The sequence below is a fragment of the Mustela nigripes genome, chromosome 15 (assembly GCF_022355385.1).
Source record: "Mustela nigripes isolate SB6536 chromosome 15, MUSNIG.SB6536, whole genome shotgun sequence".
NCBI lineage: Eukaryota > Metazoa > Chordata > Mammalia > Carnivora > Mustelidae > Mustela > Mustela nigripes.
Window position 1 is genome coordinate 82417111 of NC_081571.1, and position 14733 is coordinate 82431843.

A 14733-nucleotide genomic window follows, 5' to 3' on the forward strand; every position below is an offset into this window, starting at 1 on the left:
TGGGGGACGGATCCTCCCCCCGCCGCACCCGGGGCAGCAAGGCTGGAGCCCGCGCTCTGAACGCAGACGGAGCCCCGGCCGGCTGCTGTGTCTGCAGGGGTCACATCGCCGCCCCCCACACTGCACCCCAGGCCGCCGCGGAGCCTTCGCAGGAATCAGGAAGCCCACCGGGGCCCCCCAGGGCCTTGCGCTCTGCTGGAGAGACGGGTCCACCCACCTCACACCCCCGTCTTCCTCCGAGTCGGAGAAAGTAGCTCTGTGTCGTTCCTAAGTCCCGTCACTGCGAAAAGCATCCTTCTCCGTGCCTCCCCGGCGCGCGGCCGCCGGCCACGGCTGGTCTACACGATTAAGGGACCCATGTGCTCGGGGACCTTCTCACACACCGCAGCGCAGAAGTCAGGTGTATGCAGGCGGCGCCCTCCGCCGGGCTGCGTGATGCTGATGCCTTAGGCAGAAAGAGGGGGAGTGCGGAGCCATCCGGGGGGCAGCGCAGCCCCGGCTTCCTGCCGGCCAGCACTCCCTCCGCCTCAGCCTTCTTCTGCAGACGGACCCGGCCGCCCCAGCCCTGCCCTCCAGAGGGAGGCCCCAGGGGACCCGGGTCCCAGCCCAACCCCAACGCAGCACAGCCGGGCCCCACGCCCCAGACATCCAACCACCGAGACTTCCTGAACATCGTCCCCCGCTCCTGTCCCCACACTCGCTGTCAGCGCTCACCCTGGGGTCAGGCTTCCCATGTCGCTGACCTAAACATACAAGGCAAAGGTCACGGGGAGGGAAGAAGTCCCAGGGGCTTGGACTGCTCAGCGCGACGGGGACAATCAGGTGAGGGTGCCCTTGCCGACCCCGGGGCTTTATGGGGATGGCCTCCAAGGGAAAGTCAACATCGCCGTAAGAGGCACTGATGAGACAGAATGCTCTGGGTACAATAAGATCAAATAAGTCTGACCCTTGGTAGATTCTTGTGTGTGTTACAGACTCAGGCCACAGGGTTAGGATGTGTTGTGAACAAGCCAGAGGGCCAGACTAGCCACAGGGTCTGCGTGTCCGTGGGTGTGTCCTGTCCCACCACCCCATCTGCTACCAGAGCCACCGTTTCTCACACAAGCACAGCACATTTTTCTCCTTAAAACCCCTGGCATCCCCCAAATTTCCAAACCCGCCGGCCTTCACGGGCTGTGTCAGCTTCCCACGGCTGAGAGCACATTGCCACGAAACCCCCTGCTTAGACAGCAAGCAGGGACCATCTCGCGGTTTCCAGGGCTCAGGAATTCGAGATGTGAGCTAGGCGTGTCTCAAAATGCAGGTTTTGTTTTTATTCAGGTGTGGTGAGGCCCCGCGGATCAGGGGACAGCAACCACGTCTGGAAAGTTATAATCAGGACCCCCAAGAGGAGGTGCCACCCCACGCAAGCCAACCGGGGCCACGGGGGAAGCGCCAGGAAGGCCTCTCGCCCAGCCCAGAAGCTTCCAGCTCGCCGATCCTGGACTTGCCGGCCTCCGGCTCTGCGACAATGACGTTCTGTTCTTCATAAGCCCCTGTCGGGGACACTCCATTGTAGGGGCCAGAATGGCCCTGGGGGCCCGGGGGCAGTCTCTCCAGGGTCAGTAAGGCCCCCGGGTATCAAAACATGAGAAAAGACAGAAAACGCAGGGTCTGATTAACAGGGTGTTTTTGGCTCATGGCTTGGGAGAGCAGAGGACCTGCCTTTAACAGTGTCCCCACAGCAGGTGGCGGGAGGCTCGGGTCCTCCGCACACGGTCTCTCCGTGGGGCCGCAGGCGTGCCTGTGCCTGACCCCTGCAGCGTGCGTGACCCCAGAGCGGCAGTCAGGAGCCATAGGGACGATCTACGACCTTGTGTCTGAAATCTCACACCACCCCCTCCGCCTGCTTCTCTGTGTTAGAGGCCGGCGGCGGGTCCCCCCGCCCTGGGGGGAGGGTGATTGAGCTCCACCTCTTGCAGGGAGGAGAAAGGACCCGTGGATATATTTAAGGCCACCGCAGGGGCTGGGCCAGGCCCTATTTCTGCCCCCTCTCGCCCAAGACCCTCTGCCCCATCCCTTTCTTTTAAGCCAAAGGCTCAGGTCAGAAGCACCAAGGAAGGTTGCTTCCCATCCAGATGCCCAGGACACGCGGTCAGACCGTGAAAACCACCCTGGGGTCACGCCCAAGTTTGCCCCCCCCCCCACCCCCCCCCCCCCCCCCGAGGGCCCCGCACAGGGCATGCGCACAGGGCATCCGCACGGGCTCCTTGAGTCGCTTTCTTGGTCTGCCGTGACCTCAGTCCGCATCATCTCGGGAACGCTTTACTCCCGTCCCCAGCCAGCATCGATGCCCCCTGCTCCGTGAACCCCTCCCAGGGCCCTTGTCCAGCACAAGGACCTGCTCCGTCTCGGTGTCCCAGGATCCCTCTGGCCACACCCCATGAGGCCAGGAGCACGGGCTGACAGCAGGGAGGGTGTGCTTTTCTCAATTGCTGGGCCGGAGACCCTCAAAGGGAGACACTGACACATCTACACTCGCGTCTGCACCATCTGACGCCGGGGAACGGTCACCTTATTCTGGCCAAATGAGCGACCAAGGGAGAAGCGAGAGGTCAGTCTCTGGAGACATTTGGGGAAAGGGCAGGTTTCCCTCGGAACAGCCAACCTCGTGCAGCCGTGGGCTTTTGTCAAGACCACCCACGAACCCTCCCGGCCGAGGCCGGCTCCGATGCACGGTGTTTACCCCTGGTCCTACTTGAGCTGGGCTCGTTTCTCTCGGGAACTTGACTTCCGTGTCCTCCAGCTTGACTTAGCGCCCCAGGCCCGCGCCAGCGTTCCCTGCATGACCCGTCCCTGAGCAGCACCCACACGGCCGGACCATCGCCTGTACTCGCTCACGACTGCTCACCAGCTCCTGAGAGCGGGGCTGGGGCTTCCGCCCCCTGGTCTCCGCGGCTTTGACACGAAGCATCCGGGAGCTGTGTGTGAGCTGATGGGTGTTTCCAGCATGTTCACCTGTTGCAGCAACACATCCTATCCCTGTACAAAGACAGATCACGGCTTCTTTTTTTTTTTTTTTTTTCAAAGATTTTATTTATTTATTTGACAGAGAGAGATCACAAGCAGGCAGAGAGGCAGGCAGAGAGAGAGGAGGAAGCAGGCTCCCCACTGAGCAGAGAGCCCGATGCGGGACTCGATCCCAGGACCCTGAGATCATGACCTGAGCCGAAGGCAGCGGCCTAACCCACTGAGCCACCCAGGCGCCCCCAGATCACAGCTTCTTAAAGTTCTCGACATTTTCCAAGAAGGGCAGAGATGTGGGTTGTCCAACGTGCGGGGGATAATGTCCCGTTGTATCTAGAATGGCGCCCCCTTGTCCAAGTCATGAGTTCAGTTCGTGGGTGCCACTAGGAACGCTGCAGGAGCCCGGGAGAGCCCCGGGCCCTGCCCAAGTGTTTCTTTGAAGAGGGACCTGTGTCCTAGGTCCCCCGTCAGCCACATCACACTACAAGTCAGGCAGGGCAGGACTGTGCCTTTGGTCCCAAAGGAAGGAGGTCCCTACTCAGGCCGTAACTGGACCCTTTCTTTCCTCCCCTCCATCCTGGCCTCTATCTGCCGCAGGAAAAGCAGTCAAAGGGATTTGGGCAGCGTCTACACGTACAAGGAGGAGATCATAGCAAATCGTGAGTAGATGTGTTCCGGGCTCCGCAGGCCCTGGCGAGCCAAAACCCACGGGAAGGGCAAGGCTGGTCAACGGAAGAAGGACATTCTGGAAACACGACGGGACGCGTGATGATCTAGGCTGCCGCGTACCAAGGGGAGGTTCCTGAAACGTTCAGCATTTCAGTAGATGCTGCCGCAGAGCATCCGTCCACCGGCAGACCCACAGGGCAGCCGAGGAGAAGCAACCGCGTCTCATCAAGATTCTCAAACTCGTGCAAGTGGCAGGGTGCGCGGAACTGCATAGGGTCTGCATAGGACACGTAGTCTACACCCGTGTGAAATACGCCTACACAGATGTGCCCGTGCGTGTGTGCACATCACAGGAGCACACACGTCTGTGGAAGGTGCGGTGTTGGTGGAAAAGAAGCAGCAGGCACCAAAGACGTACGGGAAAATAGAAAAACCCTAATGAAAACTCTTCAGTCCATCTCCTGGGTTTCAATTTTTTTTTTTTAAGATTTTATTTATTTGACAGACAGAGACACAGCGAGAGAAGGAGCACACGCGGGGGAGTGGGACAGGGAGAAGCAGGCTTCCCGCGGAGCAGGGAGCCCGACGCGGGGCTCGATCCAGAACCCCGGGATCACGACCTGAGCCACCCAGGCGCCCCTCCTGTTTATCCTCGTGTGTTTTCCTGCCATTGCTGGACGTCTGCCCGCTGGAGAGTCCCTCGGGCTCCGCTAAAGGACTCCTGCAGCAGGGACACCCTTCATCTCCTCCGTGCCTTAGATTCCATGATGTTATGGTTCGATTCCTTTCTAAAGTGCGCCCGCAGCCCACCCACCTACGAGCAAAAATGTCTGCCTGCAAAGCTGGGAACTGGTGGCCTTCTCGGTGTCTCTGACGAATGACGTTTGGAGACACTCGCTCTCCTGTGACCGAGGACGATCACTAGTGACCTCATGATACAAAACCAAGAGTCACTTCGGTGGAAGTAAATCAAAGTTGCCGCCGTTCCAGTGTGCCCTGAAGATGCTCCTTCAGCATTTAACTAAAAATTCTGGCTCTAATGTCCTGCTGGTCACACCCTGGAGTTCAGGCAAACGTAGGGCCCCACTACAGGCGGGACGGGGGCTCTGTGCAAGCCGCCCCTCTGCTCTGTTCCTGCGCTCACAGCCTCGCCGGCACCTACTTATAAATGTGTTTGTGGGGAGCTCTTCACACTCTCTGGTGGTCAGTGATTCAAAGTCACACGAATGATATTTTTGGTGTACGGTTTACTGATAGGGACACCAGAAATTCATTCCTTTACATGCCGCATCCACTGTCCCAGTGCTCAAATAATCAAATAATTCATTGCCTCCACCCTCAAAAAAAAACAATACAAGTGTTAATATCGCTAAAATCGTTTCCTTCTGAGAAACGGGGCTCCTGGGAGGTGAACCACGCGAGCTCCCTGAGAACCGGGGTCCCAGCGATACAACTTCCCCACCTCCAGTCCCACGATGAAACTTTCCAGACAGAGTCCTGTGATCTTGTTCTCTGTGGCCCCGTGGAAATGCGGGAAGTCAAAGGAAGATGAGAAACTCGAATTTACATCAAAAACCCTACATACCAAAATTAAAATTAAATTTTAAATTTTAAAACAGAGACAGAGTTAAACGAAGACAAGTGTTTGCAGCGTTATCCCGGAACGTCACCTCGATAACCCCAACCACGCAACAGAAACTTACGAGATGACGTGAACCATAGTCTCAAGAAAAAGAAACATCCAAGAATCCTTTACTATATTAAAAGATGCTCAACCTCCCCATAATAAGAGAAACCAGAATCGGTGTTTTTGACCAGCGGCATTTCCATAAAGTAGTACACTCTGTTGCATGGCCGAGGGGAAGTCACCGTGCACGGGGCTGGCAGGGTCAGACGCCGGACCTCACAGAGGGAACGTGACATCTATCAGAAGACAGAGAGTTGAGACTCTGACCCGGTTCCCAGGAGGTGACCCTGGAGATAAACTGCCCCTGCTTATTGGGGCAGGCTTGTGGCGGCCGTGAGCTGTCCGTCCACAAACGGGGGGCTAGGTAAGTGGAAAGGACCCCCCGTGTCCCGGAGCAGGTGCAACTGTGAGAAAGGGTAAGGGGTTCCCCGTGTGGCAGAGTTTAAAGGTCTCCAAACCAGATCAAATCAATAATTTTTTAAAAGCAACATGCAGGGGCACCTGGATGGCTCAATGGGTTAAGCCTCTGCCTTCAGCTCAGGTCATGGTCTCAGGGTCCTGGGATCGAGCCCCGCATCGGGCTCTCTGCTCAGCGGGGAGCCTGCTTCCCCCTCCCTCTGCTGCTCCCCCTGCTTGTGCTCTCTCTCTCTCTCTCTCTTGCTCTCACTCTCGCTCTATCTCAAATAAATAAACAAAATCTTAAAAATAAATAAAGTTTTGACTAGTGGCTTGGCCCCGCACAGACTGCGGTGACCGTCCAGTGGCCATGAGATGGAGCGCCGGGCCCGTGTGCGCGCGTGGCTGCAGGTCACGTCCGTCACACCCCTGCGGCCAGGCATGCCCTCACCCCCGTGCACCCCGCGAGTCCCTCCGTGAACGGCATCTCTGTTGCTTGCGAAGTCAGACGTATTTCCCCTATGACCCAGCAACTTCCCGCCTAGATTTTACCCAGGAGGAAAGAGACGATATCACGAGGCCGCATAAACACAGACAGCAGCCTTCGTCCTCACGGCCGCAAACTGGAAGCCAGCCGAATGCCCCCGTCGGGAGAACACTTGAGGACATTGTGCGCACGGTGGACCCCCAGCAACCAGGAGCCCAAGCACGACGCACACCCGGCGGCGGGAGGTTCCAAAACGCACGCACGACAGAAGACACGCGGCAGGAGCGCCTCCTCGACAGAGCTCTAGAGCCGTGTGCAGTGACGGAAACCAGGCGACAGGGGCCTGGGCAGAGGGAGGGACCGCAGCTCCCCGAGAAGGGGATTGAGGGAACCCCCTGCAGGAAGGGACTTTCCGTATCTTGACGAGACCGGGGATATACTGACCGGGGATATACTGACGTCTGCACTTGTCAAAGCTCCTTGAGACGCCCAGTCCGGAACGCGCGCCCCGAGAAAGCTGGTGGGCGGTTTGGGGGTCGTTCCCATCGCACCCTTCACAGATGGAGGCGCGGACTCTGCCGGCCGTCAGAACACAGCACAAGCCAGAGAGGTCCTAGCGATAGCCCAAGTCCGGCTGCTGCTTGGGGACATGAGCTGTGTGACATCGGACAGATGCTCAGCCTCTCTGAGCCCGTGCTCTCTCTGTTGCACGGAAACGCAGCCACCAGCAGGTGCGTGAGTTCGACTCCTGGGGCTGATGGAACAAAGCAGCGGAAGCCGGCGGCCAAAGACAGCAGGGACGTGCTCGCCCACGGCTTTGGAGCAGACGGTCTGGGGCGGCGCACCTCGGACACTGGGGTCTCCTTCCTCACCTCTTCCCCAGCCCTGGTGTCTCCCTGCGTGTCCCCGTCTTCACAAGGCATGTCCCCCCCAGGTGTATTGGATTCGGGCCGCCCTCCTCCCGCACAACCGGTCTCATCGAAATGACAGCTGCAGCAACCTTATTTCCAGACGAGGTCGCATCCTTGGGCAACCAGACTGAGGGTGTAAATATGTCACGGAGACTCCATTCAACCCCTGACAGAACAGAAGGGGCCGGCAGTTCTGGGTCGTCTGGTCCAGATAAGGAGCTGCGAGGCGGAGTCCTTAAATATCCTCGCACTGATCCGACTGCTAATTTCAAGAGCATCGGGACTGGGGTGCGGTGGCACCGGACCAGAAGCCTTCCCTGGCGCCCTGGGGCAGGACGAGGCCGCGCATCCCCCACAAAAGCTGAGAACGGTCACCGAACTGCGGGCGCGGCTGGAATTCCCGGCAGAGAGCAGGGACCCAGGTGAGGCGGAGTCACGCGGGTTCCAGGAAGCCCCCGGCCGCCGGCTGCTGGGGGACGGCCCACAGGGCATGCTTCCAGGGACGGTCCCGACTCCTGGGAGACCACATTTTCTGCGAAGACTGAAAGCGGAGAATAAAGAGTCACAAGGACTCCACAGGGAAGCCGGCCTCCCACACCCACGCTGGCCAGCCCTGGGGCGCACGGTTGGGGCTTACAAAAGACAAGGGTCAGGAGACACCGAACGAGCTCTTCCAGGAAAGAGTCTGTGAGGCCAGCGCCTGAATAGCATTGCCCAGGGGGCCTCGGTCAGGAGCTCTTAGCTCCGGGACCCACGTGGATCCCCGCGGTGTAGACGCTCTAACAAAAGGCCGAGGATCTCGGGTCTGCAGCCTTTCTCAGGATCTGCAGAGTCCCCTCAGCCAACAGTGACGGCCAAAACCCATACCTGTGCAACTTCTGGGACAGCCCCTGCCCACGGGGGGCGGAGGGCACGCTTCCGGTGCTGGTCATGGCCAGCGATTTCGAACACTTGGAACCTCTGTCCACACATTCTCCGGACGTCCCCAGTCCCTCCCCCTGAGGACAGAAGTTAGCCAGCACGAGGCTGGTTTCTGCAGGACGGCTGGCATCGCTGCTTCCCCTAGCCTGTGCCCCCGGGCCGGGGAGGCAAACCCTACTCTGTCCACCAAGAGAGCACGCCGCTTGGCTTTCTGAGCTCAGGAACCCTGGCTTCCCAAAGCAGTTTTGAAACAGAACTCATGTGTACGGTGTCTTTGTGGCGCTGACGTCTCACACACGTGTGCATGCGGATTCCCCAGTGTGAGAACGAGGCTTGCACGGAAGAACCCCTGGGTCCCCTGGGAAGCGTCCGATTTGCACTGAAAGGAATGGTCCCCGGCGTGACGGCACTGCAGGGCCGTGAGACACACACGGCAATGGAGTCCACTGGTTTCCCAGGGACATTCCGGCCTGGTCACCCAGTCCCCCAGCATGAACATTCCCGGTATCTGATCATAAGGGCTGGCTTCCAAGAAGCTGAAATCCATCCTAGCTCGGGGTTTCTAGGAACGGACTTTCCTTCCCGTCATTCAGGAAAATGCCTCTTGTCGTGCCGATGAAGGCCCACGACCCCAGAGAAATGGGTCTGACAAAGGGGCTGGTGGGCAGCTCCGAGGCCCCCCACTTCCAGAAGTGGCTCTGGGGCAGATTCATGACAGATGCACCATGCTATGGAGGAGCCGAGCTAATCCTCCTGGACCCTTCTACAGGAGCTGGGCCCGTCGCCCAAACGATGCCGTCCATTTGCTTTTAAGACGGCACTCAGAGAGGAGACCAGAAGGCGACGCTGGCGGGGACCGCGATGTGGGGAGATACTGGGACTCCGCCGGGGGGTTAATATTAATAGCATGCATTCCGGCCAAATGACACCAGCCTGCTGCGTTGCGGGCCTCCTTTGCAGGGGGGCAGCCCCAAGAATGAAGCTGGGTGTGCATGTGCTCTTCTGACCAGGCTTGGGGAGGATTACGGCCAGAAGCTGCGCCCGGCTCCTGGCCTTCTCCAGAGAGCCTCCACCTCTGGGGGCCACGGTCTCTGTAGCCCACGCCCTGCTCTTCTCCAGTCCGGCCCCCGAGTGCTGAAGCCCCTTTGTGCCACCCCAGCCGACCCTCCACAGGGCAAGGCTCGCCCAGGCCTGCCCACTCTGTACCCAGAGGCCCTGAGTGCGTCAGCGTGTGCTGAGCCTAAGAGCAGCTCTAGAAATCAGAGGCTCCCCCGTCCGTGTTGATCACGCTCACGGGCCTGCAGGTGCCTGGAGCGGTTCTGCTTCGCCGTGGGTCCGTTGGGTCGCCTTCAGCCGGCTCCAAGGGGCATCAGCCTCCCTGACCCGTAGTGACTCTTCCCCAGGCCACGGTCAGAAGAGCATGAGAAGGGGACGGAGCACACAGGGCCCCGCGCAGCCTCGATGTGGCACGGGGCCAGTCCCAGCGCCGGCGACGGCCCACCCGCGGCTGCTCGGTCCCATGAGGATGGGTCTAGGGCAGGGAGGGCGTGAGGACTTGGCCGCAGCCGTGGAAGCCGCCCCAGACGCTCCACCCCCTACAACAGAACGGCTGACGCGCAGGGATGTAAATCCCCAGATGGGTCTCCACAGAAGTGCGGCCGGGGGGCCTCAGACCTCGGTGGGGACGCTCAGCCTTGGGGACACTTTCCTCACTAAGCCAAGCACCTGCTTCCGGAGCTCGGCACCTTGACTCGGCCCCGTCAGAACACTCCGACACTACGGTCCTCGTCCCGGAGCGGCTGTGCTGGCCCCCTCACCCGACCGTGTAACACCCTGAAACGAGGGACTGATGACCTCCTCCGGATGCCACCCTCCCTGGGGGGACACCCAGTGAGTTGCGGGCCCTCAGCACCTGCCCGGCCCCTTGGGGTCTGGGGTCCACAGCCAACGTCCTTGTGACATCGACACGCTGTGGCCTAAGCGTTCGACCGGCCGCCATCCCCGACAACCTTGACTCCTGGACACCCGAGGACGTCCCTTCTCCCCTGAAAATACAAATGCCCAAACCCAGCTGGAAACCATGGTCCCACCGGAAAGTTTGCTTTGAGTACCCTCTCCAGTCCTTTAGACAAAAGAGCACAGAAAAACCACAGATGATGAGAGTACGTTGTCTTCTTTTTTCTTTCCTTTTTCTCCCTTACGGAAGCATCTGCTTGCGGGGATGGGTTCCGCTGGAGCGGCTCTCGGCGTCAGGGGGTCTCTCTGGCATGGAAAGCCCCTCCCTAAAAGAGAAAGAGGGAAGCTGGGGTCCTAAGAGTCCAAGAGGTGGGTCCTCACCGGAAGCCCAAGGAATAAGACAGACTCGTCACCTGCGGCCAAGAACGTCGAGGCCTCATGCAAAGGGGCAGGTACTCCAAGCCTCCGCACCAAGGTTTGGGGACAGTCTCAGGGCCGTCTCTTAGCATCTCTGCAGAGCTGCTCCGGAGAGCTCCGTGGGCCTCACCCCGTTGTGGCAAGGTCTCCATGTGAGGGGCAGGCAAACGGCTAACACACTCCGGGCGCTCAGGAGGCACCAGCACAGAGCGACCACTGGGCATGCGGCGAATCTGAGAGCTTCCTACCAACACAGAAGGTTCTGGTGTCCGTCACTGTCACTCAAGACAAAGCAGAAAGGGTGCCTGGAGGGTTCGGTCGGTGCAGCATCTGCCTTCGGCTCAGGTCATGATCCAGGGTCCTGGGATTGAGTCCCATGTCGGGCTCCCTGCTCAGTGGGGAGCCTGCTTATCCCTGTCCCTCTGCAGCTTCCCCTGCTTGTGCTCTCTCTCTGTCTCTCTGTCTCTCAAATAAACAGTCTTTAATAAAAAAAAATAAAAAAATTAAAAAAAAAGGCAGAAAGAAATCAAGGCTACTTGTTCAAACCAAGTCTTTGGTCACAGGGAAAAATGCAACCTGTCCTCGGTCCTGAAATATTGTTTCAGCAGGAGGCTAACATCCTGCTTTGGGGCTTGGGGGTGTCGTCTGGCTTACCTTTGTTCAGCCAGAGGGCGTCAAAAGCAGAGGACAGGGAAACAGACCTCACATGGAGGAATGCTCCTCGAGGTCAGCGTCCCAAGAGGGGCCAACGAACCATCGCCAGCTGCCCCACCCGGTAAGCCCCATGGGGCAGTCACTGTCCACTGAGCGTGCTGTGGCTTCTTGGACCTCACGTCACCCTCGCCACGCAGCCGTGGCATGGAGGCCTTGCACTCTGCTGAAACACTGGCCGTCGAGCACCGGCTTTCAGGAGGAGCCGTCTGTCCGAGGGCAGGCTCCTCTTCTTCAGAACCAAACCACAGGAAATCATAGACCTTCTAAGACAATAAAATAGAGCACAGGCATGATCTTGAATGAACTGTTTCTTTCCCCCTAAGATAACCAGACACTTCACTTCTGCAGGTGGGAATGGCCCTGGGGTCAGGTGGCCACAGTAATGCCCCATCTCGCCTACCCCAGGGGACTCGCTGCCTTCAGTCGGCCCTAGGGCAAGGCAAACCCTCTTGACCTATCATTTAAAGGCAGATAAAGGGCAGTCGCTAGGCTGTCAAGTCGTGAACAGCCCACAGAACCGTTATCTGGAAGGTCTCGAATTCTGAAGAGCAGAAAGGGTGTTTTGGAAAACGTGTTGCAAAGAGTCGTATCGTTAGAACTCAGACCCGTGCGGCACTCAACCCAACGTCACCCCAAACCTAACGTGGGGTTCTCACAGCAGCGCCCCAGTGAAGGACGGCCCGGGAGGAGGTGCGCGTCGGGTTCATTTCCTGCCCACGGAAAGATAAACTTGTCAGCGTCTGAGAGCAGCCCGGTCCTTCCCAAGGATGAGAACAAACTCACCCAGCCGGCGGGCCGCGGCGTCGACATTTCTGAAACCACCAGAGCGAGGCAGCCGTGGCTACAGCAGGACCTGGCGCTGGAAGTCCTTCAAGAGAGAGAGAGACGCCTCGGAGAGCGAGCTCGGGGCCCCCTGCTGCACCGAAAGCATTTACTGGGGCGTCGCCGTGGTGTGGACTGTGTCTCCCAAACATGACGGGTGCACTCCTAACCCCGCACCTGGGAATGGGGCCTCATCTGGAAACGGGGTGGCTGCAGATGGGACCAGCTCAGAGGCCACCCTCAGGGCAGCGCCCGCCCCACGTGGCTGGCGTCCTCCTAAGAAGAGGAGGGCATCAGGTGACAACGGAAGCCAAGGCTGGAGCAACGCTTCTAGAAGCTGAGAAAGGCCACGGAGGGACGGCCACCGCCAGGCCTGGGAAGAGGGCAGGACGGAAGGACTCCACCAGACCCTGCAGACACCTCGATCTCACACTGCTGACCTCCTGCACGTGAGACCAAAAATTCCCGTGGTTTCCAGCCCGAGGAAACCACGACAGGCACATGCGTGACCTCCGTACCGCGGGCGGTCCTGTCCCCCCACGCAGAGCGAACCAGCTCTCAGACCCTTGCAGACACGGCTGGGCGCTCCTGAGTAGGGCCCGTGCTGGCGGGAGGCGGTGCTCCTGCTTCTGCTGTCCCCACAGCAGCCCCTGCGACAGCATCCTCGGCCCCTCGGGGGTCCCTGCTGCCTGCCTCCCGGGCCTTGACCAGGGCGGGCTGCCGCGGTGGCCATGTCCAGCCCGATCCTCGGCACACCTGGGCGGCCCGAGTCCCCAGCGGACCCGGACGTCCCTCCAGTGGACGCGGTCTCTGCCCTTCCCATTCTCATCGGCCCAGACGGTCAGCACGACCAAGACGGGATCTCCCCTGTGCTCCTTCCCACCAGCCCTCACCGGGGGCAGCTCGGCCGCTCCGTGCAGGCGTGTTCAGCTCTGCCGGTCCTCCAGGGAGGAGCGCATCCGCGGCAGGGAACGGCCCGCCCTCCGCTGCGCCCTGCGCCTCCAGGGCCCGTCCCTCCCGGCTTCCTTCCACTGTACTGAACGCTGTCCCCGCTGCGGACATGTGCACATGCCCTCCCTTAACTACACAGATTCCTACTCTGCCACTTTCTAATTAGACAGGATGCGGCTGAGTCCACTTCGTCTCATCTCTGCTCTGTCTAAACCACTCAGCAGCAGTGACGCGCGTAACAGGTGATCTTCAGGGAACGGTGACATGCGTGACAGATGCCGTGCATGTAACAGGTGCTGGTGCGGAAATGAAAGCAAGCGGTTAAGAGGATGTTCCAAGAGGCATTAGGGTGCAGACACACACGTCCTCTCTCTCTCTCTCTCTCTCTCTCTCCACGGAAGATCATTTAAAACTGGGGACACAGAAAGGCACTTAAAAATTACGTTGCCCCTGTAGTAATCACTACAGTTGACTGTGGTAGAAAACCAATACAGATCGTGTATTTTCCTCCTCTAGAACTTTGGGAGTCAAGTTCGCGGCCCACCTTGGAGACCGTATGGAACTGGAGGTGTCTTAGAGCTCGGGCTGCTGTAACCAAGGACCAGAGCCTGCGGCGTATACAACAGACATCTGCTCCTCACACGGCTGGGCTGCGGGTCCAAGATCGGGGTGCCCATGCCTACATCCACAGTCCAGACCAATTCCTCAGGGCCCAGAAGTGGGCTCCCTCCGTCCCACTGCAGGCGTGATCTCCTGATGTTGCCGATCAGCCTTCCAGATGCTGCAATCGATACGGGGTCCTTCCCACGGGGTGTCCCCCCTCCGCTCAGAGGCTCTGCTTTTCAAAAGACCAGTCCCCAGTTCGGAAAAAGAGCAGCAGGCGCTTGGCTCCTCTGGGGAGGGCCGGAGACCCCACCGCGCAGCCCCCCCCCAGCCCCTCCCGGACCCCAGGCTCCCACCGCACTTGCCGCTGGACCAGCGGGGGCCCTGGGGGAGCCTGAAGTGACAGGAAACGTAACAGAGGGGTCTGTCTTTGGTAAGGGCTTTGTACTGGAGGCGCGGGTCTGTTTTTGGCTCTCGCCATCACTATGCTCCTGCATGAACCCCGGAGGGAGTGTGAACAGACCGGCGGCAGGGAGGGGGCTTTATATTTTTGGAGAGACTTCCCTTAGAACAAATCGTCTAAGACAGCGGGGAAAACTGAGAGGCCGTGAAGGCTTATTGTCATTTCCCCATAAACCTGAAATCATACAGCAGGACACGAGCGATTGAAAATGGAGTCTGCTCTGCTGATGGTTTCAATGTATCTCGCAGCTCCCCAGCACTACCAGTAAAGCAGACCGCGACCTCCAGAACTTACTGAGTCTTGACCGTGTCTGCTGGCCTTGTTAGGAGGTGACTGTGTGGTGACGAGGGCTGGCCCTGGGTCACTGTGTCACCTGAGCTACCCGGGGGTCACGTGGCAGCGAGAGGACTGCACACACACAAACTTCTATTTATAGCCGGTTTGCTAGCAACAGCAGAGCAAAGAGAAATGGATCACAGAATGTGCTGGAAAGGTTTAGGGTTGTCTTGATTCTTCTCTAAACCCACCGAAGGGCGGGCGGTGAGGACCGGGTGTGGCCCAGCACAGCACCAAGGAAAGACCCGGGAGGTGCCTGAGCACCTGCCACATTCCGTTCTAAGCCCTTGACACTGATGGGCCAACTTTCCCCCCAGCCTTGTGCACGGAATCCTGCAGATCAGCAAACAAGCCAGGCTGAGCAGTGATTGTCCAGAATTCAAACCCAGGCAGT